General features: G+C 36.7%; 1 protein-coding gene across 1 annotated transcript in view; it reads left to right on the forward strand.

Annotated features, from left to right (window-relative positions):
* Positions 1–7,841: 7,841 nt before the first annotated feature.
* The window catches only part of LRP6 (LDL receptor related protein 6), a 135,020-nt gene continuing 116,526 nt past the window's right edge, over positions 7,842–26,335 (forward strand). Inside the window, exon 1 of the mRNA XM_077756461.1 lies at positions 7,842–8,231. The gene's annotated coding sequence lies outside the window, so the exon portion shown is untranslated. The remainder of the gene's footprint in view (positions 8,232–26,335) is intronic.

Raw genomic sequence — 26,335 nt, forward strand, 5'->3', positions numbered from 1 at the left:
TTCCAGCTGAGCCAGCCAGGCATCCTACAAATCATAACATTGATCAAATTAATCTAGTTATTTTTAATACCTCTTTTTACAAGGTGAAAGAAGGAATTCTTTGTGAATTCCTAAGGACCCTTTGGGAAATTTTGAAGATAGTCATAGGCGCAACATCATTTAAGACTTGATTTAGTAAAGGCAGAGTGTCAGAGTTGTCAGGAGATTTGGAGATTTGAACATATGATTAGATAGGATGATGGAACAATGAGAGGAAATACTTGGCTACCTATTTAACCAAAGTGTAAAAAATTTTATTTAAAGTAAACATAGGAAGAAACATGAACCATAGCTCTTTCAAAAGTGAGGAGGCTTTTTTTGCTTTTTAAATAGTCAAGATATGATAAAGTCAACATCAAGCACAGGAAATTCTGATAAGATACAGGATTTTTACCTTCTAGGGAGATTACTTAGAAGGCAAAGAAAAACCTTTTGTAACGTCTTTATTAAGAGCAGACCAATAACCCAAGAAAATTTTGTCATTTTAATAGACTGAATTTTATTTTTGTGCAAGTAACAATATTTGATACTAAAGCACTTTTTGAAAATGTTACAAATAAACCCATCAAATCTTAGCCAGTTTTGACCACAACAAAAAAAGTTCTTTTTCATAAACTTTTTATAACTTTTTGTTTCCATTCAGGTGTTGTCTTGCATTTTCCTCTTTCTCTTCTGGAACAATTAGTCATTTTACTTTGGGACTATTTTCTTTTTCCTTAATAAAAACACATCCTGCACACCTGTATACAAAGTTGTTCTTTTCTGTCACTTTTTCTCCCTAGTACAATCTCATTTAAATATAAGAGTATGGGGGCACCTTGGTGACTCAGTTGTTTAAGTGTCCAACTCTTGATTTTGGCTCGGGTCATGATCTCATGGATCATGAGATCAAGCCCTGTGTTGGGCTTTGAGCTGACAGATTGGGGCCTGCTTGAGATTCTCTCCCTCTCTCTCTCTCTCTCTCTGTCCATCCCCTGTGGACCCTTGCTCACTCTCTGAAAAATAAATAAACATTAAAAAATAAATATAAGATTATGACTTAATAATAACTGCTATTTTATAGAGTTGGATAACTGAACCGTCATGCACCGTCATTGTGCAGTAGACTGGCAGAGGTTATGAATATATATCTTACAACTTTTTATAGCCATACAGTTCTCAATGTGGCAAAAATAAATATGCTTATAAGTAAACTCAAAAATATATATATAGCTGCTTGGTACCCTCAAAGTAAGGGGTAAAAAATATATATAAACTTGAAATACTTATGCTTTATTGTTCTATCTTATAAAAATGACCTTGGTATTTAATAAATATTGGTGAATTAACTTAGCATAGTTCTTACTTTTTATAAAAAAATTTTATAATGTTTATTTTTGAGAGAGAGAGTGTGAGCAGGGTAGGGACAGAGAGAAAGGGAGACATAGAATCTGAAGCAGGCTCCAGACTCTGACCTGTCAGCACAGAGCCTTGTGCTGGGCTCCAACCCACAAACCGTGAGGTCATGACCTGAGCGGAAGTTGGATGCTTAACCAACTGAGCTCTCCAGGTGCCCCAGCATAGTTTTTATGTTTTAAATAAAGAAAATATTTTGTAAACTATCTTCAGGTTGGTTTATTACAAACCAGTTAGTAGTTACTAACTGAAATAATATTTGTCAGAACAACTTGGCTAAATACAAATTTATATGTAAAGGTAGTTTATTCTGTTAGTAAACCTATAAAAGTTTAGGAAGAACATATCCAGGTAGGATAAAAATATATTCTGTCTTAATTTTATGTCTGTAACTCAGAAGACATAGCTGTTTTTATTATACCATCAATATTGAACTAGTCTCATTTGCCAAAGATTTACTTAAATATGTGTTACCTTGGATTCTTAAAATACGTGGGATAGTTTCTATAAAAAATACTTTCGAAAGTAAAAGAAGTTTAATTTCCTTAAATTTTGGAAATCTTAGGAATATTCAACTTATATGAACAATTATGTACTTTTAAGGCAATTAGTATAGAATTCATTTAGTGGATTTTATAATCTAAAATTATAATTGGTAATACCATTTGGAGGTAGCAAAGTATTTTATATACATATAACACATATGTTGCATTGAAAAACATACATTAAAGTATTATGGCGTTTTGTAGTGACGGTGACTACACTTGTGATGAGCATGGCGTAGACTTTTGAAATCATCATGTCGTACACCTGGAAGTAATATAACGTGTGTTATCTATGCTTCAGTTTTCTTGCTCTGCATAAATAAAAGTTGTTTTAAAAAAGATTATGAAGGATTCATTGAAACAACTAGTGCACACTAAGCTTCTATCAGGTTTGACTTGTACTGACTACACGAGAGGTAGCTGCGAGCCTTAGGCACCGAGACCTGGGGAAATTTGGGTTGTTGTTTGGAGTCCAGCTTTGGAATCAGACCTGGGGTTCAATTTGTTCTCCACATCATAAACTTATTATTTGGATGGTCTTGAGTTAGGTAGTTAACATCACTGATTCTTGGTTTCTTCATCTGTAAAATTGGCATAATGATACCACCTACCTTACAGGTTGTTGTAAAAATTATTAGAGACTACATGTAAAGCACTAAGCTTGCTGCTGTCATTGTCATCATAATGTGTATAACTGTATTCTATTGGCATTTTTGGCATTATTCTGGAAAAGTAGAATTCTGTTAATGGGAAAGCACTGTCGGTAGGTGTCAGAATGAGCAGATTTTTGTAAGAAAATATAGAACCTAGAAGAACTTTGGGTTCCTTACTGACTGGCTCTGTGATTGTGGATAGGTCACTTCTTTGTGTCTTAATTCTCTTAATTACCAGTGAGGTAGAGACACCTGACTCAAAACCCTCACAGGGAGGACTTGGAAACCAAATGGAATCATGGGTGTTAAACTGTTCTTTAAAATACAAAATATTATATGCAAATATGATGACTTCGTTGTTTTTGTTATGAAGATTAAGCATCAGAGAAGTTTTGTTGAGTGTGTCTCCCCAGTGGGGTTCTATTAAGAGGCTACTTGAATGCCACTGCTCACAGTTTTATTGATACTGGTTATTAACTTCACCATATCATTATTAGAACTGTATTTATTTATTTATTTATGAGAGGGTGTGAGTGAGTGAGGGGCAGGGAGAGGAGACAGAGAAGCAGGGCTCACCCAAAACAGGGCTTGTGCTCCCCCAATGCTCATCCAGAGTGGGGCTCAGGCTCCCCCAGTGTGGGGCTCCAGCTTATGACCCGTGAGATCATGAACTGAGCCGAAGTCGGACACTTTAACCGACTGAGCCACCCAGGCACCCCTAAAAGGCTTTTTCTTATAGCCACAAGTGAATAATGCCAGCAGGATCTTTGTGAGAGAGTGGGATAAACTGATGGGGATTAGCTGATGACATGAGTATGGTAATTTAACAGGAGATTTTTTTTTTTTTTTTTTTTTTCTTTGTGTNGTTCTCCATTGTCTTGCTTAAGTTGAGAGCTAGCCAGAGTTTAGCAGTATGAGGTAAACTTTACTAGACTTTGGACAAGTCAATAGGTAAGTAATGGCATTTGTGATCACTCGGCCAGTACTTAATGTGAAATCCTTTTGGGTTTATGGCAAATATATTGGTTCTGGAAAATACCTTTTAGATATTAGTACAGGTTCTGGAAAATACCTATTAGATATTAGTAGATATGTTTACCATTTTATTGTCAGGCAGTGAACTCTGCCAGGGATTGGGGACAAACTTAGTTATAAGATATTGCTGCTGTTGACAAGGGGTAGAGGTCTTGGTTAAAAATAGTAAATATATTTTTAAAAATGCTAATACCAAATAAATGATAAAGACTGTAAGGGCTTAAAGAAGGAAAGCTAAGACAATAGGAAAGAGTGATTGATTAGATAAGATCTGAATCTGGCCTTGAAGAACTTGCTTGCTGGGATAATGAGAGAGAAGTATGGAGTAGGCAGGAAAATGAATACACTGTGGTGATGTAATATGATGTACTCACAGTCAGTGTGTTAAAAACCAGTTTGTATGATCCAGAGACTATGAAAGTAAGTTAGGGTCATAGGTAGAAGTCACCTGGTGGTGGCCTGAAGTATTGAGGCTTTTTATTTTAGGCAAAGGAAATCCAAAACGTTTTTGAATGAGATACAGTAGAAGTATTGGAAGTGGAAAAGAGTTGGGAGAGTTGAGATCATTTACTATTAAAGTAGTTTAGGATAGTGGTTCTAAAAATGGAAAAGAAACAGATTTAAGGACATCCTAAAGAAGGATCAGCAAGATAGTAATTGGCAGACTGGGGGAGAAGGAAGGTGTCAAAAAGGGTTCCATAGTGTACCAGTGAGATAAGGAAAATGGTGGTACTGTTGACTCTTGAAGTTTTGTTTTGTTTTTGGTGGATTGGGGGGCAGGCGATGAATTTAATTTAATGGCTAGAAGAGATAGCCAACAAGAGGTTATAGGTGTAATAGTGAAGGTTAGGCTGGAGATGATGATTTAATAATTTCCTGAATAGAGTTGCTTTGTTGACCAGATGAACTTGGCTTTCTCTACTACACTTTTGCATTTCAGGAACAATAGAGAATTTTGGGGATATCCAAATTTGAGAAGTGGAGGGAAGATTTTAAACTAAAAGGCAGATGAAGCATGACCAGAAAACTAGGAATAACAGTATAGTATATATAAGGAGAACATTCTGTATAGGTAGGGATATGGTCAACATTGTTGAATGCTAAATAGAGTTCAAGAATGAGGACTGATATGGGGGGATGGGCATGGAGGAGGGCACTTGTGGGGATGAGCACTGGGTGTTATGTGGAAACTAATTTGACAATAAACTATTTGTAAAAAAAAAAAAAAAAAAGGACTGAGAAAAGTCCATTGGATTTGGTTAGGAAGACTTGGAGCAAGTATAGTTGAGAGATGGGTGGAGAGTTAGTCTAAATTAGACCAAGAGGTGGTGGTATGAAGTGTATGCAATATTGCAAGATTTGTGGTTAGGAGAAATATAATTCTCTTCGTGATAGCAAGCTTAGGGATATTAAAGTTTTTTGATAGCAGGGACCTGGCAGGAGTCCTTGAAGATCTGAGAAATAGGGAATAATCCATAGGACAAAGTTGCAGAGAGGAAGTAGGGAGGTTGAATCAGAAGTATTGCTTTAACCTTAAAAAGGAGAAAGGGTAACTTGTTATTTGAGATTGTGGACAAGATAAAGGAAGATGGGTTGGACATGTAGAGATTTTTGAGAAGTTTAAATTAAGATGTTAGGGATACATGGCATTTACCTTGTTAGGGTGAACTCTAGAATTTCCTTTTAACAGTTGGTAGGTTTATGTTCGTTCGTTCGTTCGTTCCTTCCTTCCTTCCTTCCTTCCTTCCTTCCTTCCTTCCTTCCTCTCTCTCTCTCTTTTTAAAGATCTTATTTTTAAGTCATCTCCACACCCAACATGGGGCTCGAACTCACAATGCTGAGATCAGGAGTTGCATGCTGTAGTAACTGAGCTAGCAGGGGTCCCTAAGTATAGTCCTTTAGAAATCGTAATTATAAACAGTACTGCCAGGTCAGAAGAGGTTAGTTTGTTCCTCACCCCAACCTTCGTTTATTCCCCTTGTACTTAGGCTTTTGAGGTCTTAAAAGGGTTCTTTGGATTTTGTAGACCAAGTGTTCAGTATAAATGTTTGACTTGAAAATCATAAACAGACTTACCAGATTTCTCTAATACCTGATGCCATCTGCACATTTGGGACACAGTTTTCCAAGGATACTGCCATAAAGAAAGGTGCTCAATAAATATCAGATTATTATCAGTTTTGGATTTTAAATTGTAAGTGCTCAGGCTTAGCCTTGTGCTCTTCACTAATAGAGACTCTTTCTGATTTTTTTGAACTGGCTCATAATACCAGGGGCTCGATATAAGTGCACTGGACACTGTGAGTGCAGATAAATCAGTATGATGAATGAAGGCATGAATTAGTTAAAAGTGAATCTGTGAGGGAGATTTATAAGTTTTCAATAACAGTATTAGATGTACAGAATAAGCAGAAAGAGCTCTTTGTCACTTAAAAAAAAATCCATCCACCTATTTGTTTTTGACTAAGAAAGTTGAATTTAAGCTTTGTTAGAAGGGAAATTTACATTACAGATGAAAATGGTGGATTTTATAACTACCATTTGGCAGCCATAATCCATAAACTGGCTTAAACATCTTTTTTTCTTTATGCTTTTTTGAGCACCTTAATTTTTTGAAATTAATTTCTTAAAAAAGAGATAGCAATTACTTTTAAATGGTACTTGGAATTGGCTTTGGATGACACACTTTTAGACCTTTAGTAAGTAATTGTGAGAGAAGATTGTGTAGGTTATTGTCTAACTCTGGTATTTTCTTCCCTCATTTGTGTTATCTCAGCCTTTAGATCTGTGCTATCCAGTACAGCCACTTGTCTATTCAATTGTAAATGAATTAAGATCCAATAAAACTAAAGATTTAATTTCTTGGTCATAGTAGCCACATTTTAGGTGCTCCCTAGCCATATGTGGCCACTGGGTACTGGGGAGAGTGTATTTCTATTATCACAGCAAGTTGTGTTGGATTGTTACAGTATAGAGCTTTAATTACTAATGGTACCTGGAAACTGAATATCAGGAACTTGGAATAGATAACATAGAAAACCCCAAACCATGGAATTTATACAACTTCAATCCTAACAACTTCAGCCTTCTCGAAGATAAATATTATTTCTTTAGGATAAGCTTTATATTTAATTTTGGTCTTTGGTCGTATCAGAGGTCATTCTGATAATAATGTAAAACAATAAAATAGTTGTGTTAAGAACTGTCTCTTCTAGACTGTTTACTTAACAGGTTAATTAAGACATAATTGATGGTACAGTAAATTGTGTGTATGGGAAGTATAATGTTTAATTATTTTTGATATGTATATATCTTTGGAGCTGTCATCATATCCAACCTGATATACCTATTACCAACAAGTTTCCTCATGCCTCTTTATAATCGTTCCCTGTATAATCCCTGTTGTTTTTTACCCTCTGTGTCCACCTCTAGACAGTCACTGATTTGCTGCTTTTTGTCAGAATAATTTGAATTTTCTAAAATTTTCTAAATGCAGTCATGTAATCCATGTTCTCTTTTTCTTTTTTTTTGGTGTGACTTTTTTCACTCTACATAATTATTTTGAGATTCACATTCTATATGAGATTCCGTATTACATGTACAAATAATTCATTACTTTTTATTGTATGGATGTATCACAGTTTGTTGATCTGTTAGTTTGTTGATGACTGCTGCTGTCGATAAGCTGCTGTGAACATTTATATACAGGTCTTTGTATTGACATACGGTTTTGTTTCTCTTGAGTAAATACCTAGGCATGGAATGGCTGAATCATATGGTAGGTTGTATGTTTAACCTTTTATGAAACTGTGCCAAACTAATTTCCAAAGTGGCTGGACCATTTTACATTCTCCCCAGTAGAGTGTGAATGTTCTGGCTCCATCGTTGGGAATTCTTGGAACGGCCAGGCTTTTTAATTTTATGTGACAGAATATTTCAACAAAAAAGACTGTCCTAGTAGAATTAACTCCTTGCTCTTGCAACTTTTTGTATTTAAGTGTTGCAAAAACAGTATTTTGTGAAAAGATTTTAAGACAGTCTTCTATAGATTTATTTACTCTTATTTTTGATAGTATTTGTTCACTAATGTTGATTTGAAACTCAACTTACAAGAGCCATTACATTTCCTTTCTTCTTACTTATTTCTCTCTCTTTTTTTTTTTGTTCTAGCGGCCCCTTTGTTGCTTTATGCAAACAGACGGGACTTGCGATTGGTTGATGCTACGAATGGCAAAGAGAATGCTACGATTGTAGTTGGAGGCTTGGAGGATGCAGCTGCGGTGGACTTTGTGTTTGGTCATGGCTTGATATACTGGAGTGATGTCAGCGAAGAAGCCATTAAACGAACAGAATTTAACAAAACTGAGAGTGTACAGAATGTTGTTGTCTCTGGATTATTGTCCCCTGATGGGCTGGCATGCGATTGGCTTGGAGAAAAATTATACTGGACAGATTCTGAAACAAATCGGATTGAAGTTTCTAATTTAGATGGATCTTTACGAAAAGTTTTATTTTGGCAAGAGTTGGATCAACCCAGAGCTATTGCCTTAGATCCTTCAAGTGGGTAAGTTTTGTGCAATGTATAAAGGCTGTTGCATCTCCATTTCCTGGTTTCTTTAAAAAAAAAAACCAACTTACGTCTTTTTTTTAATTTTGAGAGACAGAGACAGAGAGTGAGGAGGGGAAGGGCAGAGAGAGAGGGAGACACAGATTCTGAGGCAGGCTCCAGGCCCTGAGCTGTCAGCACAGAGCTCGAAGCGGAGCTCGAACCCACAGACTGTGAGGTCATGACCTGAGCCGAAGTCGGACGCTCAACTGACTGAGCAACCCAGACGCCCCTCCATTTCCTGGTTTCTTTCTGCTAGCATAGATTACTCCCCCCAGCCCCAAGAGAAAAGAAAGGTCAAAAACCCAATTTTAGATTCTTTGAGCTTCTCTTCAAATAGACTTGAATGTGGGAAATTATGTTGTGTCCTTTAAGATGTTTCTGTAAATAGTTTCTAATATCACTTATGGGACAGCTATTTATAGAGTTCTTGGTTTGTTTTCTGCATTTAGTAAGTATGAGAGGATAATTAGAAAGCACAGAAGAAGGAATGAAGACCTAACAAGAGTAGTATTTGATAGCTCAAGATAATATAAAAAAATCCTACGGATTTATGGATCTTATAGCTTTCATTGTATATGCAATCATTTGTAATACTAGTGTCTTTTTATTAAACCTTGAACTATTATTTAATAATTTAATATGTCAGTATTGAATCAAAAATAAAAATTAAGTTGTTAAATCAGCCGTTTTTAAACAGATTTGCTGTAAAGATTTATTTTCTAGTGAGAAAGGAAACTTAAAGCCAATGGTAAATCCCATTAGAAAATGTGAATAGTGTCATTACATGCTTTAACTCTCCTTCACTTCTACCATATGCCATTCCTTGATACTTATTGAATATGTTGTCATGCCAGGGTCTGTCATAGTAGGTGTAGATAATCATCTAAACATGAACCTGAAATGAGTTACTTGTAATTTAAAATATAAAAATAAATAACCTACAAATAACCATTTTAACACTTTGTTTTCTTTGACTTTCAAGTATGTTGGAATGCTTTGAAGTTCATTTATAGAGGTGCCTGGGTGGCTTAGATGGTTAAGCGCCTGACTTCGGCCCAGGTCATGATCTCACGGTTTGTGAGTTTGAGCACCGTGTTGGCCTCTGTGCTGACAGCTCAGAGCCTGGAACCTGCTTCAGATCTTCGTCTCCCTCTCTTTCTGCCCCTCCCCTGCTTGCTCTCTGTCATTCTCTCTCTCAAAGATAAATAAACATTAAAAAAATTAAGAAATCAAACTCATTTATAGAAGGGAGTGAGTTAATATTATTTAATAGAACTTGGGGAAGAAAATGAAAGGAAGAAATGTCCTTTTTTTTAATTAAAAAATTTTTTTAAATGTTTTTTTTTTATTTATTTCTGAGAGAGACAGAGACAGCATGAGCAGGGGAGGGTCAGAGAGAGAGGGAGACACAGAATCTGAAACAGGCTCCGGCTCTGAGCTGGCTGTCAGCACAGAGCTTGACGCAGGGCTTGAACCCACGAACTGTGAGATCATGACCTAAGCGAAAGTTGGACGCTTAACTGACTGAGCCACCCAGGTGCCCCATATGCTCCTTTGTCTTGATATCAAGCCTTACTTGTTGACAAAGTTTAAAGAAGATGCTGTGTTGTAGGAAAATGAAAAGATTTGTCTGACCATGAAGGATAACATGGGCAACAATGTAGTGAAACTTTAAAATGAGAATTTCTGGAACAAGCACACACATCTATCTGTATAATATATATTAAAAATTGTATAAGTTATAGAGAGGGAATTACAAGGTATCTGCTAAAGTCAGTATGGTGTCTTAATAAAGCATGAGAAAATACAGTGGTTCTAGTGGTAGGAAAAAGGGTTGAGTGTCCTGAGGAGGAGGTCACAGATGTCGGATATGCAGTAAACTGTACTGATTGAAGAATTTGGTTGTTGAAAACTTGAAAGATATTTTCGACAAATGAAATCTGTGTTCTTCCAACAGTTTGTGAGTCTCAGAGAGTGTTGAAATGTTTGTGAGGTTACCGAGCACACAGGGTTTTGGTGCTTTCAGTGGAACTTGGTAAAAAGATAAATAGTTCTTAAAAAAATTTTTTTTTTGGCAAACTTAATTGTATAACTGTAAGGGTGATGATGGAAATTTAGCCAAATATCTGTTAAATAGTATGTTTAGAGCTCTCTCTGCTTTCTGTGCTCTTTTTGGAGAGAAGGGGAGAATATCTTTAAGGATTTACAGTGTATTTAAGGAAAGAAAACTTGGGAGAGAGAACTTTCCCTTTTTCAAAAGCCTGTTTATTTGCATTATGTAGCGTGTATGTGGAGAGGGGAAGAGTGTTAAAGAAAACTGGAAGGGCCACAAGAGCTCTTACGGAGGATGGGTGGATAAAAGGGCTCGATTACCACAGTTCTGGAGCAGCCGATAGATCATTTCTATAAGGGATAATATGCTAGTACATCATGTAAGGGATAATATGCTAGTACATATTGAAGGGAGCTGAATTTGTAGGTAACTCTGTGGACTATTTAGGATCTAATAATTTAATGATTAAATGAGTCATTCTCATTTTGTGCCCTAAAACTAATGAGTTTACTTGTGGGTGTCAGGTCCGATAAGTGTCTTAGGAAGTAAGTTTACCATATGATTAAAAAATACATTGTAGTTTTTCTGTGGGTAACTTCCCTGATATTGAAGATGAGAAACCACCAAAGAGTCAGCTGATCAAGAATATTACTGGAAGAATCAATAGAAGTGTGCTTTGAAAGTAGAAAGTAGTGTTATTTAAGCTTCTAAGGGATGTTGAGTGAAGACTTTTTCATGAGGCCTAAAGTTTGGTGAGACACTCAATGAAATATTTTTTCATTATTTTTGAAGGTTGTGGTTAGTGTTGCCTATGTGTAGGAGTGTGTGTGTAAATTACTCCCCCATCCTAAAAATCTTTTTTAATTTTTGGAAAGTTATGTGTCCTATTGTGGCTATTTTTTAAATTACACAACTGGAAATAAATAGAATGCAGCCAAATGGTATACACTTGGTAGTTAGCATGATGGAGTATAACATTATATTTTAAACTCATGCATTTAAAAACATATTCTATCAGTCTTGAGTGTTGATCTTAGATTTATGTTAAGGATTGTGGTTTTACTGGAAAAGTAATTTTAGATTGAGTACATCACTTATCAAACAGAAGAGATGATTTCCAGATTTATTTTTGGGGGAGGGGGGAAATGAAGTTTACTTTCCAGAGAAAGTACATGAAAACAGTGCTGAAGAAAAATGTAGGCTTTATCAGAGTTCCAATATCCTGGGTTATGAGGTTCAGAAGAGCTGACTGAGCTCTCTCACATCAGCTTATGTAAAAGGAAAGCTATTGAATGACTGGTATTGTTTGCGCCCTGGGAACTAGTGCAGACATCTGTGTGCTTTCGGATGTATGGAGTTCTTTGTGTAATCAGTCCATTTAGCCTAGACTGAAGGAAGATTTTTATTTCCCTCCCTAAATTTGGCCTCTGTTAGTCTGAGATTTTTTTTTCCCTTTTGAGTGATGGCAGTGTAGAATTCAGAATAAGGAACAGGATAATGTGTGTATACAAATTGTTCCAGAAATGAACAACCATACTTAGAGAAAGTAGTATTCTTTATTGTGAGAGGTATTCCTGACCGTGTGGCTGCTCTAATTGTGGAGTTCCTTGGTCTGTTCCACAGTGACTGTACTAATCTTGGTGATGTTGAGGGCCAGCTGTTTCAGGTACAAATGAAGCAGTTTTAAGGGTTTCTTGTTTGTTAAGGATCTGTTCATATTTCAAATCTTTTTGGATATTTTTGACAAAGTAAAACTTTAGTGATTCGGTCTGAAGTGAATTCATACTGAACCACTGTGAATGATACATATTTTTAAATACATTTTTATCATGAAGAATATTTATAGTACCAAGAGTTCTGCTTTAAAAATGCTTACAGAACTAACTCATTGGAAAAAGAATAATGTATACTTCCCCCAACAATTATATACATTTAATTATCAGAGCCTGAGTATGTTTAAAAGTATTTTCTACACTGGTATGTTCCAGGTGACTAAATCATTCCTGCCACATAGAAGGTGTTAAATAAATATTTTTTGAGTGACTGGACTTTATATTTTCTTTCATAATCCTATTGGTTTTCCTTGTTGGAGGAGAAAGTGTTTTCTGAGCAAATGTAAATTTTATCATCATCTCATGAATTCTACCTCAGTATGGTTTTGATTATAATTGTTTATTTAAAACATATTTAAGATTTTTAGTCTTTTCGATTCAATTCATCAAGCTTATTATTTTATAGAAATAGACTCACTGGAGCTCGTTTTATGTCCCATGTATCTCTCTTACTATCTATTAAGTCACTTTATCTTTTTGGACTTCAATTTTCTCATCTCCAAAATGATGGGTTTCTTTCAGTTTTGACATTGTTTAAGCTTAAAAAGTGAAGATGTTTAAATAAGTACTCTATCAATTTAAAATTATTTACTTTACAATTACACATTCAATTCCATAATTTAGTGTATGTTACACTTAGAATTATTTCTGCAGAAGACATTCTTTTTAAAAAGTTTCAAAAATATTTTTAAAATGTTTTTTTTTATTTTTGAGAGAGAAAGTAAGAGAGAGAGAGAGAGTATGTGTGTGCACAAGTGGGGGGAGAGGCAGAGGGAGAAGGGGATGGAGGAGGATCTGAAGGATCTGAAGTGGGCTCTGTGCTGATAGCAGAGAGTTTGGTGCGGGGCTGGAACTCACAAAGCTTGAGATCATGACCTGAGCCAAAGTCAGACGTTTAACTGACTGAGCCACCCAGGTGTCCCTGTGCAGAACAAATCCTTAAAATTTGTTTCTAATGCCCTTATTGTGTAGGTCATCACACTCAACCTCCTTTTTTTTTTTTTTAGGGCTGTTTAATCCATAAAACCAGTTTGCCAGTTCTACTTGGTGTAAATTGGAAAATACTTTAAACTGCCAAAGGTTCTTTTTGTTTGAAGAATGAAAAAGATAGCAAATTATTTTCAGGCAGATTATATAGATTAAATATATGTTTGGGAGGTGAGGTTTTTGAGATTATTATACAAAATTTAAGAGAAATGTATTAGAAAAGCCACTAATCCAGGAAATCTGGATTATTGGTTTGGCTTTATCAGCCTCTGGGATATGTTGCAAGGTCCTTGAAAATGAAAACTTTTTAAAAATAAAGAAGTGTGTGTATGTGTATATTTTCAAATGTTACTGTAGGGCTCTTCTCTTTACTTAAAAACAAAATCTTAACTCTCATCCAATTTTTATATCTGATATCCATTACCGTGTCTTAGACCGAGTTTTAATTATGTAGTCAAGTTTTTTTTATGTTCTGTATCTCCAGGCCCACTTTTATTGAGGGAACAGTAAAAGGGAATATTTGCAGTATAACTAAATGACTTTACCCAGCCCAGTCTTTTTTTTTTTTTAAATATAATTTATTGTCAGATTGGTTTCCATACAACACCCAGTGCTTATCCCAAGTGCCCTTCCTCAGTGTCTGTCACCCACTTTCCTCTCTCCCCACCGCCCAGTGAATCCTCAGTTTGTTCTCTGTATTTAAGAGTCTCTTAATGGTTTGCCTGCCTCCATTCCTCTCCGTAATTTTTTCCCCTTCCCATCCCCCATGATCCTCTGTGAAGTTTCTCAAGATCCACATACAAGTGAAAACATATGGTATTTGTCTTTCTCTGACTGACTTATTTCACTTAGCATAATACCCTCCAGTTCCATCCACGTTGCCCAGTCTCTTAATAGTTTTTCTTTTAAATAAAAGCTTTCCTTGCTTTCAGCACTGCCCTTTTAACTCAGCCTTAGCAGAAAGAAGAATAAAATTTTGTTGAGAGTGAACAACAGGCTACCTTTAACTGAGTACTGGCTGTCTGTATTTTGGTGATCTTAGGTACCCTTGCTGTATTCCAGTGTGACTACTGGCTCTTTAGAAATTATAGTAAATTACTTTTGACAGGCACCAAGTATTTGTGCCATTGAGCCTTTAAGATTTTGGACGGAGTTTGCCAGATAGTTGATTTGTGAAGTAGGAATAAAATAATTGTCTTTAGTATTTTTCACATCATTTAATATTGATACTGTGTTCCTTTTAGAAGTTTTTCTCTTAAGACTTCCTGATTTTTATACTCCTTGGTTTTCCTACCACTTGGGCCACCCTTTTCCTTCCTTCATTAGCTCTTAAAATATGGAATAGTAAAAGTACATCATTTTCTTTATTCTTTCCCTGGGATTATATCTGTTTCCATAGCTTTTGCATAGAAGCAGATAGCCAGTTATCCTAAAATACGAAGACTAGACTTTGCTTTAAAACACTGGTTCTCTGTATGAAAGATCTTGCTCCATACTTTCAACAACTTACAGTTTTGAAAAGTGTCCTGGCAAACTGGGGGAGCCTATTTTCTACCCATTAAACCCTAGAACTGGTAGGGAATCTTGAGGAACTTACAGCTAAAAGCTTCCACTTTTTCGTTAAAGAAACCAAGACCTTACCTAAAATAAGAGACAGCCAGATTCTAATAAAAAAAATTTTTTTTTTTTTTTTTGTAATTTGAGAGAGAGAGAGAGAGTGCAAGCGAGCAGGGGAAGGGGCAGAGGGGGCAGGGTGGGATGCAGGAGATAGAGAGAGAGAGAGAGAGAGAGAGAATATCTTAAGCAGACTTCATGCTCGGCACAGAGCTTGATGCCAGGATCAATGTCATCACCGTGGGANAATTTTTTTTTTTTTGTAATTTGAGAGAGAGAGAGAGTGCAAGCGAGCAGGGGAAGGGGCAGAGGGGGCAGGGTGGGATGCAGGAGATAGAGAGAGAGAGAGAGAGAGAGAATATCTTAAGCAGACTTCATGCTCGGCACAGAGCTTGATGCCAGGATCAATGTCATCACCGTGGGATCATGACCTGAGCTGAAATCAGCATTGGGTGCCTAACCAACTGAGCCACCCAGACGTGCCAAGAAAGCCAGATTCTTAGCTGAGATTTTCCAGTCCCACATTTGGTGCTTTTTTCTTCATGAAAAGTGTCTTGCTTAAAGCCGTGTTTTTTTGTTTTGTTTTGCAAATCGAATTACTTTAAAAATGCAACATGGTAGCTTTATTTAAAGGAAGATTTTTGTAAATTCTTTTTTTGATTTTTATACTATCATTTTTTATTTTACCATTGCTTTTTGCATCTACTTAGTCCATTTGATTAATCCACTTAATCCAACAGATTGCTTCTGTTGAAGTATGTCCTTCAATTTCTTTTAGCAAAAGTTGATTAATGATAAACTCTTGGTCTTCGTCTGAAAATGTATTTAGTTTGCTCTCATTTTTGAATGATAATTAGTTGATTATAGAATCTGGGCAATAGTTATTTTCATTCAGTTGTAGGAGGGTGTTATGGTTTTAATTGTTGCTATGAGAGGTCTATTTTCTAATTAACATTGTTGCTTTGTAAGTGCTTTATCTGTTTTTATTTTTTTTTCCTACTTCTTTAAAAGCAACCCATAAGCACAGCTTAAGTTTTGATATTTTACAGCTTTTCTTTTTTTTTTTTAATTTTTTAAATGTTTGTTTATTTCTAGGAGAGAGAGAGAGACAGCGTGAGCAGGGGAGGGTCAGAGAGAGAGGGAGTCACAGACTGAAACAGGCTCCAGGCTCTGAGCTGGCAGCCAGCACAGAGCCCGACGCGGGGCTCGAACCCACAAACCGCGACATCATGACCTAAGCGAAAGTTGGACGCTTAACCGACTAAGCCATCCAGGCGCCCCTATTTTGCAGCTTTTCTTACACTGTGTCTAGATGTAGCTCGATTTTTTTTTTAAATCCTTCTTAGAACTCATGTTTGTAAAATCTAATTATTATTTGGTAGTTCTAGAAACTTATTATCCATTATTTTTTACTTTTCGTTCATCATCCTTAAAATCCTTTGGAACTCTGCTCCATGCCTCTTAATCTTGCTTTCATATTGTCTCTTTATTTCTCTGGGCTAGTCTGTGGCTTATTTTTTTACTTGTCTTCTGGTAACTAATTGTTTCCTCAGGTGTGCCTAATTTTGCAGTTTAATGAATCACTTCAGCTTTTAATATCAGTGACTGTACTTTGCTTTTCTAGAGGCTCTTTGTGCTCCTCATTTAAAAGACTTACTATTAGAAAATGTCAGCATACATGAAAGTAGAATAGTGTACCAATAATTTTAGACTTATAAAATTACAAAATTAGTACACCCAGCATACCTTAATATTAACATTTTATTTAACCATAGAACAGTTACATAGACCAAGAAATTAATGTTGGTATAATATTATTAACTATTCTGTATACCATATTTAACTTTCTCCAGTTTTCCTACTGGTGCCCTTCTGGTCTAGGATCCCATATTGCATTTAGTTGGTATCTCTGTAGTCTCTTCTAATCTGGGACATTTTAGCAGTCTTTGTCTTCATAACCTTGACCTTTTGAACATTACTGGACAGTCATTTTGTAGAATGTCTCTCAGTTTGGGTTTCTCTGATGTTTTCTTATGATTTGATTAAGGTTATACTTTTTTGGCAGGAATACCACAGAAGTGATATGTGCTCTTCTTCCGGCATCCTGTCAGTAGTACATGATATGTATCCGGGTGGTGTTGTATTTGATTACTTATGGTGTTGTCTGCCAGAGTGTGTTGTTGTTGTTGTTTTAACTGTGTTTACTGTTATTTTCCTTATGATAAATATTGGAAGCTATGCAGTTATCTTGTTTCTCATCATACTTTTATCCACCAATTTAGGCATTCTTTGATGGCTTTTGCCTGCAACAGTTATTGCGTGGTATGGCCACGTGGTAGTTTTTCTACTGCCATTGTTTCTTCCACATGTATAATTAAATTCTACTTTAATGAAGAGGTCTTGTTCTCATTTATTTATGTATTGTTTATGTTAGTATGGACTCATGGGCGTTTCCTTTTTTTTCTTAACTAGTTTATCGTCAAGTTGGTTTCCATAGAACACCCAGTGCTCATCCCAACAAGTGCCCTCCTCCATGCCCATCCCCCCCTTCCCCTCCCCCACCCCCATCAACCCTCAGTTCTCAGCATTCAAGAGCCTCTCATGGTTTGCCTCCCTCCCTCTCCCCGGCTATTTTTCCCTTCTCCTCCCCCACGGTCCTCCGTTAACTTCCTCCTAATTCACCTATATGTGCAAACATATGGTATCTGTCCTCTGCCTGACTTATTTCACTCAGCATAACACGCTCTAGTTCCATCCACGTTGCTACACAGGCCAGATTTCATTCTTTCTCATTGCCATGTAGTATTCCATGGTATAGATAAACCACATCTTCTTGATCCATTCATCAGTTGATGGACGCTTAGGTTCTTTCCATGTTTTGGCTATTGTTGAGTGTGCTGCCGTGAACATTGGGGTACACATGCCCCTATGCATCAGCACTTCTGTATCCCTTGGGTAAGTTCCTAGCTGGGCCATAGAGGAGTTCTATTGTTAATTTTTGAGGAACCTCCACACTGTTTTCCAGAGGGGCTGTACCAGTTTACATTCCCACCAACAGTGTAGGAGGGTCATGGGCATTTGTTTAATTCGATATAGTCCATTATTGTCATCATTTTTTGCTTAAACTGTCCCAGATTTGGCCATTGGGAGCTCCTTCAAATTTGTCTTTGTCCTTTTGATAGGTCCTCCTCATTTTTAAATTACTTTTTAATGATCTGAGCATGGAAGATGTTTCAGACTTATCTTGTCCTTTTTCTACTTCATGCTTGGGATCAACCATTTCTGCAAGGAGCTCTGTCTCCTTTTATTGGAAAATGCTATTTATTTATTTAAAAAAATTTTTTTTGTTTATTTATTTTTGAAAGAGACAAAGACAGAGTGGAAGCCAGGGAGGGGCAGACAGAGAGGGAGACACAGTCTAAAGCAGGCTCCAGGCTTTGAGCTGTCAGCATAGTGCCTGACACAGGGCTCGAAACCACAAACTGTGAGATCATGACTTGAGCTGAAGTCAGATACTTAACTGACTGAGCCCTCCAGGTGCTCCTGGAAAATGGTATTTAGAAACTAAGATCTGGAAGCTAAGTGTGTTCATTGCTACTAGGTTTTCATTGCTTTTAAGCTCTCTCAGTACACAGAATTAAGAAATACCTGGATGTGTACAATACACATAGTTCTGTGTGTTTTCACCTTTGTCTACATATTAAAGAAGTAGTTCATGTTGGGATCCATTGCTCTAATTATTCCAATCCATTGCTGCAAAATTATATTACAGTCTTGTCCCTTTCCTCTTTCGGTCTGTTCTGTGATGTCGAGAGACCTGGTCTTATCCACAGTATATTTTTGTATATATTGTGTGCAAACCTAGTGTGCAAGGGTTTCAGAATTGCTAATCTATACTCTTATGAGAAACAAATTTACTGTCTAGAATACAGTACTATGACACTTTTGTCCACAGAGTCAAAATACTGTCTTTGAAGTTTATTTAGGTAGTTTCTTATCTATTGCGGTGTGGCTGTGTTCTTCATTTCTAATACAATTATTACTGCTTGTATTCCATTTTGAATGTTCCCCTATATCCTAGCTGATTTTAAGTATTAGTTTATACTGGAGTTATGTCGAACAATTGCCGTATTTTTAAGAGTTAGAAATAACACAAAAAGGTTATTCTCTGAGTAGTGTCCTTCTTCCCCACCTCTTACCCGGCTCCTACTCCCCTTTCCTGTCCAGTCTGTTCCCTCTTATTTATAGGTATTTTACTCTCAGTAATTTTTGGCTTTATCTTGAATTTCTTTTTGCACAGATGAGCTAATGCATGAGTGTTCTCTTATAGTTCTCTGTGTGTTCATCTTTGTCTACCTATGAAGAAAACTTGAGTTCATGTTGATATCTCCAGTTCCCAGTCCACCACCGCAAATTACATACTAGCTTCTTCCCTTTCCTCTTTTGGTCCATTCCATGATAGTGAGAAGCCTGGTCTTATCCACCTCCCTTACCTTTTTTTTTTTCTTTCTCTCATCCTGTTGCTTAATTGGAAAGATTCTACTGTTGTCCAGTAGAATGTGTTAAGATTTTGGATTTTCTAAGAGATCCTAGTGATGTTTGACTTATTTTTATCCCTTTATATTTTTTATAAAATGAAATTTAAAATAGGAGACTTAGTGACAAATTCAACATTCTGCACGAATGCTTCCTAGATAGTACTAAGCACTTTGTATTCATCACATCAGAAAGGACATATCTTGTCCTACTTGGAGTGATAGTAAGATTGTTCAGTAGGTCCAGATGCTGAAAGTTAGTATCTTTATTATAAAGCTGAGTTTTTCCTTTTCTATCCTTCACATAATCTGTGGGGTGACCCTTTTGTGCCAAGCCAGTATCCAGTTCTTCATCTACTGATTGTTCTAACAGCCACCAAACATTTTTTTGTATTCTTTTGTTAAAAATATCTGTTACTGTTTTATGATATTTTATCTCTTGTATTCCATTTCATCTTTTATGTGTTTTAATCACTTTAAATATTTATAATCTATCAGATTGTTCAGTTGTCTAAAGTTCTTAGAAATTCACTTCTGTGCTTTGTTATATTTGCTATTTCTTGCTTAAGGTGAACTGTTTCCTTAGGTATTGTAATAGTTTTGGATTGTGAGCTGATCTTCAGAGGAGTTCCTGGCCTCCTGGGGGTGCATATTGCTCCAGAGAGGTTTTAGTTTGTTTCTGCTAAGCACCCTACAAGGTTTCCAGGGACAACTTTATTTTTTATTTTTAAATTGAAATATAATTTCTATACAGTAAAATGCACAGACCTTATTTGTGCAGCTTTGGCAGATCAGTACACCTATGTTATCACCTTGTTGAAGCAGAGATCATTTTTTACATATAATTTTTGGGGTTCTAAGTTCCTATACCATATATAGAGAATTAATTCAACCCCTAAACCTATATGAGGACAATGTTGTGGTTACAAAGTCTTTATTCATTTCTCCCACCTTTTCAGAACCTGGGCCAAGACTGAGAAGCTTCTTTGCCTTCCTCTGCCAGTGGCAGATTTTTGTACTTCTTTGTTCCCTGGAAGTCTTTGCTTTGTGCAAGAATTTTCTCACACTGTGTTTTTTACGTATCAAGGCCTTATCTTCCCTATTTTGCTGCTGAAACAGAAGTCCCCTGTTTCTGAAATGAGAAAATCCTAAAGGGTTGCTGTAGCATCAAGCATGGACTGCTTTTTACCTCCCTGTCCATTTTTGGCTCTCTAGAGACTTCTTCCTACTTTCACGATACTTAGCTCTATATTTAAAGGTGTGTTTATGTAGTTTTATTTTGTGTATATGTATGCCTTGGTCTGTTTGGGCTGCTATAACAAAATACTGAGTGGCTTATAATGACAGAAATTTATTGCTTACAATTCTGGAGGCTGAGAATTCTAAGATTAGAGTGCCAGCATGATCTCTTTTCTGGTGAGAGCCCTCTTTCCGGTTCATAATTGGTGCCTTCTTGCTGTGTCCTTACATGGTGGAACAATGTAGGGCTTTTTTTGTAGCTCTGTCCTCATGACTAAGCACCTCCCAAAGGCTCCACATCTTATCACCTTTGAGGGTTAGAATTTCAACATAAGAATTTTGAGGGGACACAAAACATTCAGACCACAGCAGTGTGTAAATCAAATGAAAAGACTAACCAGTGCTTCTAGAGGTTTTGTAAAAGGAGGATTTTCTGCTTATTTAAAAATTTTTTTTTTAACATTTATTCATTTTTGAGAGAGAGAAAGAGACAGAGAGAGACAGAGAATGAGTGGGGAGGGGCGGAGAGAGAGGGAGACACAGAATGCGAAGCAGGCTCCACGCTCTGAGCTGTCAGCACAGAGCCCGATGAGGGGCTTGAACTCACTGACCACGAGATTATGTATGACCTGAGCTGAAGTTGGACACCCAACCAACTGAGCACCACTCAGGTGCCCCAGTTTTTTTCTTATTTTGTTATTAAATTACCAGGCATAGAAATTCTAACTTTCAAGTTTTTAAATATTGCCTTTTCTTATTGTGGATATATGTGTATGATAAGCATTATTCATACTTAGTAATATGTGTATTAGTGACTTTGAATTATAGGTAGGATGAAATAAGTAACTTCAAGGATCGTGACATGATTTATGATCTAGTATAGATCTGGCTCATTTAGTTTTTATGACTCGATTTTAAATGTTTTCTTTATAAGCCACCTTTCTGTGTAATTACATCTTGTAAAGGGTGTAAAACCTCCACCAGTTTAGGTTTATTGAAACTGAGTACTTTTGAATACTTTTTGGGGGGAAACTGGATTCAGAATGGAGAACAGATTAGGGGTTTGTGAATATTTTGAAAATTTATTATTTTATCCTTACCTAAATTGTAGTCATTATTATGCTTTGGATTATAGTAAATTTGTCTAAAATGGTGGATACCTAGTCTGATTGTCATTTGAGGTATTTTTACTTGCTGTTATAAGAAATTTTGATGTTTTGAAAACTTAACAGTTTCTTTACTTACTGTAATTACTTCCTAATTAAAATAAAGGCTGTCTTCTACCCTTTGCTTCATTTAAAATTTATTTTCCCGAAAGTATTGCAGTGGATATCAGGCCAGATACAACAATAAAATTACATTTGTATGGAAACTAGTGAACAGCATTTAATAACCTGGTACTGGTTCATGATTTTTGATGAATAGCAGATGTGAATACTACTGCAAACTGGCGCTGTAACCATATATATTTAATTCTTCAGTATCAAGTAAGAATGTTTATCTTCACTTAAGTCAAAGCCAAAATAGAACCCATTGAAGCCAAAATAAATTAGGGGCCAAACAGACCACATAATTGAGAGTTAGTAATAATTGTTGCCGACGATTTCTTCTTTATAAGCCTGTAGCCTGGCCTGTGAGAAGCCACAGGAGACATTTACCAAACACTCTTGCATTTCCTAAGGATACTAAAATTGGCTTTTAAATATGATGCTGATATAAAGCTTTTACAGATTATATTACACAGCTAGTTGAATTTAGCAACTGTATTGTTAAGTACATTTAGGTACTCATAGGTTTCTAAACTAGGTTAACTGCCCAAACAAAAACAAAAAACAAGCTAAACCAAACCTACTTTTTAATATGTGTACCCCAATTATTTTTATTTTTGGAAAGATAAAGTGATATAGTCAAAGAGTTGACTTTGTAGTCTAATATTTAAGTAACTGGTTTAAGAGGGAGGTGTCAAGCCTCAGTGTCAGATATTCTTCATTCTAATAAGAGAAAATGTGTAAGTCGTATCCTAACAGAGAATATGGAGAATGCTCTTTTTTACTCAGGAATTTTCTTTTTTTCCCTGCATCCTAAAATCTCTATTCTGCTGCAGTCTGACGTTTTTATTCTACTGATAGATCTTTAAAAAGTTTACACCTTGTTGGCTAGTGCCCAATGCCCTTTAAAGATGAACTCTGTCTTAAAAGTATCAGAGTTATACATTACTTTTTATGAAGTGTGACACCTTAGTATAACTGACACTCGGGCTTTTATTTTTAGCAGCGCAGAGCCTGACATGGGGCTTGATCCCACAGCCTTGGGATCTGACCTGATCCAAAATCAGGAGTTGGTTGCTCAACCAACTGAGCCACCCAGGTGCCCATATATTATATATTTAGTGCTGGAAGTGGCCTTCACTTACCTTTCCAATGCAGATATAACTCTTGATGACTTATTTGATATTCATTGCCCCCATGATGCTTTCTGTTGGCAGCTCTAGCTGTTTCTGGAAATTTTGAATTCAGGGTAATTTTGAAAAATGACAAAAGTCCCTGAAGGATCTAATTTTGTTTTTAAATTTTTGGTGAAGAAATTGTAAAGTTAAAGTTTACTGGGAATTTTTTATTTTTATTTATTTATTTTTTAAATGTTTTATTTATTTCTGAGAGAGAAAGAGAAAGAGAGCGTGAGCAAGCAGGGGAGGGTCAGAGAGAGAGGGAGACACAGAGTCTGAAGCAGGCTCCAGGCTCTGAGCTAGCTGTCAGCACAGAGCCTGACGCGGGGCTTGAACCCACGAACCGTGAGATCATGACCTGAACTGAAATCAGACGCTTAACCAACTGAGCCATGCATGCGCCCCTGGGAATTTTTAAAGCTTTTTTATAAACTTGGAATTTTTCTAGTTTACGTAATCTTTCTGGTACAAAGAATGGACTTTTAATTTCTTTTAGTACCTAGATGTCTGTTACACTTACAGAGATAATTGTATTTTTGTACCATGTCTGGATTATACATATTTGAGGACAGTGCATGCTAGTCTTGTCTTGCACTACACTTATACTAAGGGATGTAAATTGGCATTCATTAGATAATGTTAAAATACTGTAACTCAGCTTTGTCTCCTCACCTGGCTCAAATAAAGTCCTCAGATAATCATAACCCAGTTTGGATACAGGAGATACAAATCTCATTAGATGTTTTCTTTCCTCTGTGTAGGGTTGTTCTCTTCCCTTCATGCTGAACGATGAGTTTGGGTTTACAAAATGGATCCATCCGTGAGATCTGCTGCCACATTTCTCCAGCATCACATCCCAGTATAGTGTCCTTGGAGCAGGGCTCAGTAGCTTCCACTCCTTTTGGATCAGCTTCCTTGATGCATCCCTGAATGCTGTGAATGCTTCTCTCCTGCCTCTCTAGGACCTATTGCCAGTTTATTGCACTCTCTGGAGAAGGACAGAGTCTCCCAAAGCAGATTCTGAGTCTGAAGCCTAGGGGAAAAATACTGTGACTGCTGTGGAGAAGACCCAAGCAGAGAGCCTCATTCTGCTGTCAGCTCATCCCATTACTGGAGACACCCACTTGTTACATTTTAGGAATAACATTTATTTCTTTCAGGCTCTGTGTTTTATTCCTTCCTGTGAATACATAATTTAGCTGCCTTTGGGAAAAGGTGCCAGTTGAAGATTTTGTGCCAGTCTAACTGACCAGTACAAATGAGTACTAAGCTTTATAGAACAGCAAACTGAAGCACAAGGGATTTGCCTTTTTTTTAAGTTTACTTATTTTGAGAGAGAGAGAGCATGCACGTGCATGTGAGCACGGAAGGGGCAGAGAGGGGGAGGGAGAGAATCCCAAGCAGTCTCTGCGCTGCCAGTGCAGAGCCTGATGTGGGGCTCGAACTCAGGAACCGCGAGATCATGACCTGAGGCGAAACCAGGAGTCAGATGCTTAACTGACTGAGCCACCCAGGTGCTCCACCTTTTTTAAAAATTATTTTTATTTTTAAATTTTCATTTAAGTTCAAATTAGTTAACATATAGTTAACTATATGTTTCAGAAGTAGAATTTAGTGATTCATCACTTAAATATAACACCTAGTGCTCATCCCAACAAGTCCCCTCTTTAATGCTTATCACCCATTTAGCCCAACCTCCTGACCCAACACCCCTCCAGCAACCCTGTTTGTTCTCTGTATTTAAGAGTCTCTTAGGGTTTGCCTCCCTCTCTGTTTTTATCTTATTTTTTCTTCCCTTCCCCTATGTTCGTCTGTTGTGTTTCTTAAATTCCACACGTGAGTGAAATCATGGTATTTGTCTTTCTTTGACTGACTTATTTTGCTTAGTATAATATGTCCCACCTGTTTTTTTGTAGACTTTTTAAAGAGAAATTTTAGGTTCACAGCAAAATTGAGTGGGACAAAATCTTTCTTTCATTCTTTTTTAAAAAAAGAGAGAGACAGAGAGCGTGAGTGGAGGAGGGACAGAGAAAGACACAGAATCCGAAGCAGGCTCCAGGCTCTGAGCTGTCAGCACAGAGGCTGACACGGGGCTCAAATCCACAAACTGCAAGATCATGACCTGAGCCGAAGTTGGAGGCCTAACCCACCAAGCCACCAACACTCCCTCACCTCCTCGCTCCTGGGACAAAATCTATCTAATTCCTCCCTTCTGTAGTAAAAGTTTTTATTTTATATTCACCTTATTTCTTCTCTAATGCTCTTCCTTTCTTTAATGTAGTTCTTTTTTTTTTTTTTTATGTTTTATTTATTTCTAGGAGAGAGAGAGAGAGACAGCGTGAGCAGGGGAGGGTCAGAGAGAGAGGGAGTGACAGACTGAAACAGGCTCCAGGCTCCGAGCTGGCAGTCAGCACAGAGCCCGACGCGGGGCTCGAACCCATGAACCGCGAGATCATGACCTAAGCGAAAGTCGGATGCTTAACCGACTAAGCCACCCAGGCGCCCCTCTTTAATGTAGTTCTGAGTTTATTTATATCACTTTTGTTCTCTTTTCAGAACTTCTTGCAAGGCAGGTCTACAGGCAAAAATTCCCTCAATTTTTGTTTGGGAAGGTTTTTTCTTTTTTTTCTTTTCTTTTCTTTTTTTTTTTATACTTTTGAAGGATAATTTTGCAGGGTACAGAATTCTAGGTTGGTAGGTTTCTTTGGACCTCTCACCTCTCTAAATATTTCACTCCAATCTCTTCTTGTTTGCCTGGTTTTTGAGGTCATTCATATCTTTGCTCATCTGTACCTGAGGTGTTTTGTTTTGTTTTTTCCTTCTGGGTTTTTTTTCCCAAGATTTTTTTCTATGTCTTTTGAATTTCCAGAGTTTAAATATAATATCCATAGGTGTAGGTTATTATTATTTTTTTTTAATTTTGCTGCTTTAATTATTGCTGCTTTCCTGTTCTTTGAGCTTCTTGGACCTGTGGTTTGGTATCTGACATTAATTTGGAGAAATTCTGTCATCATTGCCTCAAATATTCCTTTTTTTCTTTTCCTTCTGGTATTCCTGTTGTGTATATGTTACATCTTTATGCTATTTTGTAGTTGTCCCCCAGTTCTTGGATATTCTGTTCTGTTTTTACCCCCCCACCCTCGTTTTTTTTCTCTTTGGCTCTTTCTATAGACCTATCTGTAAGCTCAGAGATTCTTTCTTCAGCTGTGTACTGTCTACTATTGAGTCCATTAAAGGCATTTATTTCTGTTATAGTGTTTTTGATCTCTCTCTCTCTCTTTTTTTTTTTTTTTTGTTCTTAGACTTTCCATCTTTTGGGTCATATTACTTATCTGTTCTTACATGTTGCCTAT

The sequence above is a fragment of the Crocuta crocuta genome, unplaced genomic scaffold, assembly GCF_008692635.1.
Source record: "Crocuta crocuta isolate KB4526 unplaced genomic scaffold, BGI_CrCroc_1.0 scaffold262, whole genome shotgun sequence".
NCBI lineage: Eukaryota > Metazoa > Chordata > Mammalia > Carnivora > Hyaenidae > Crocuta > Crocuta crocuta.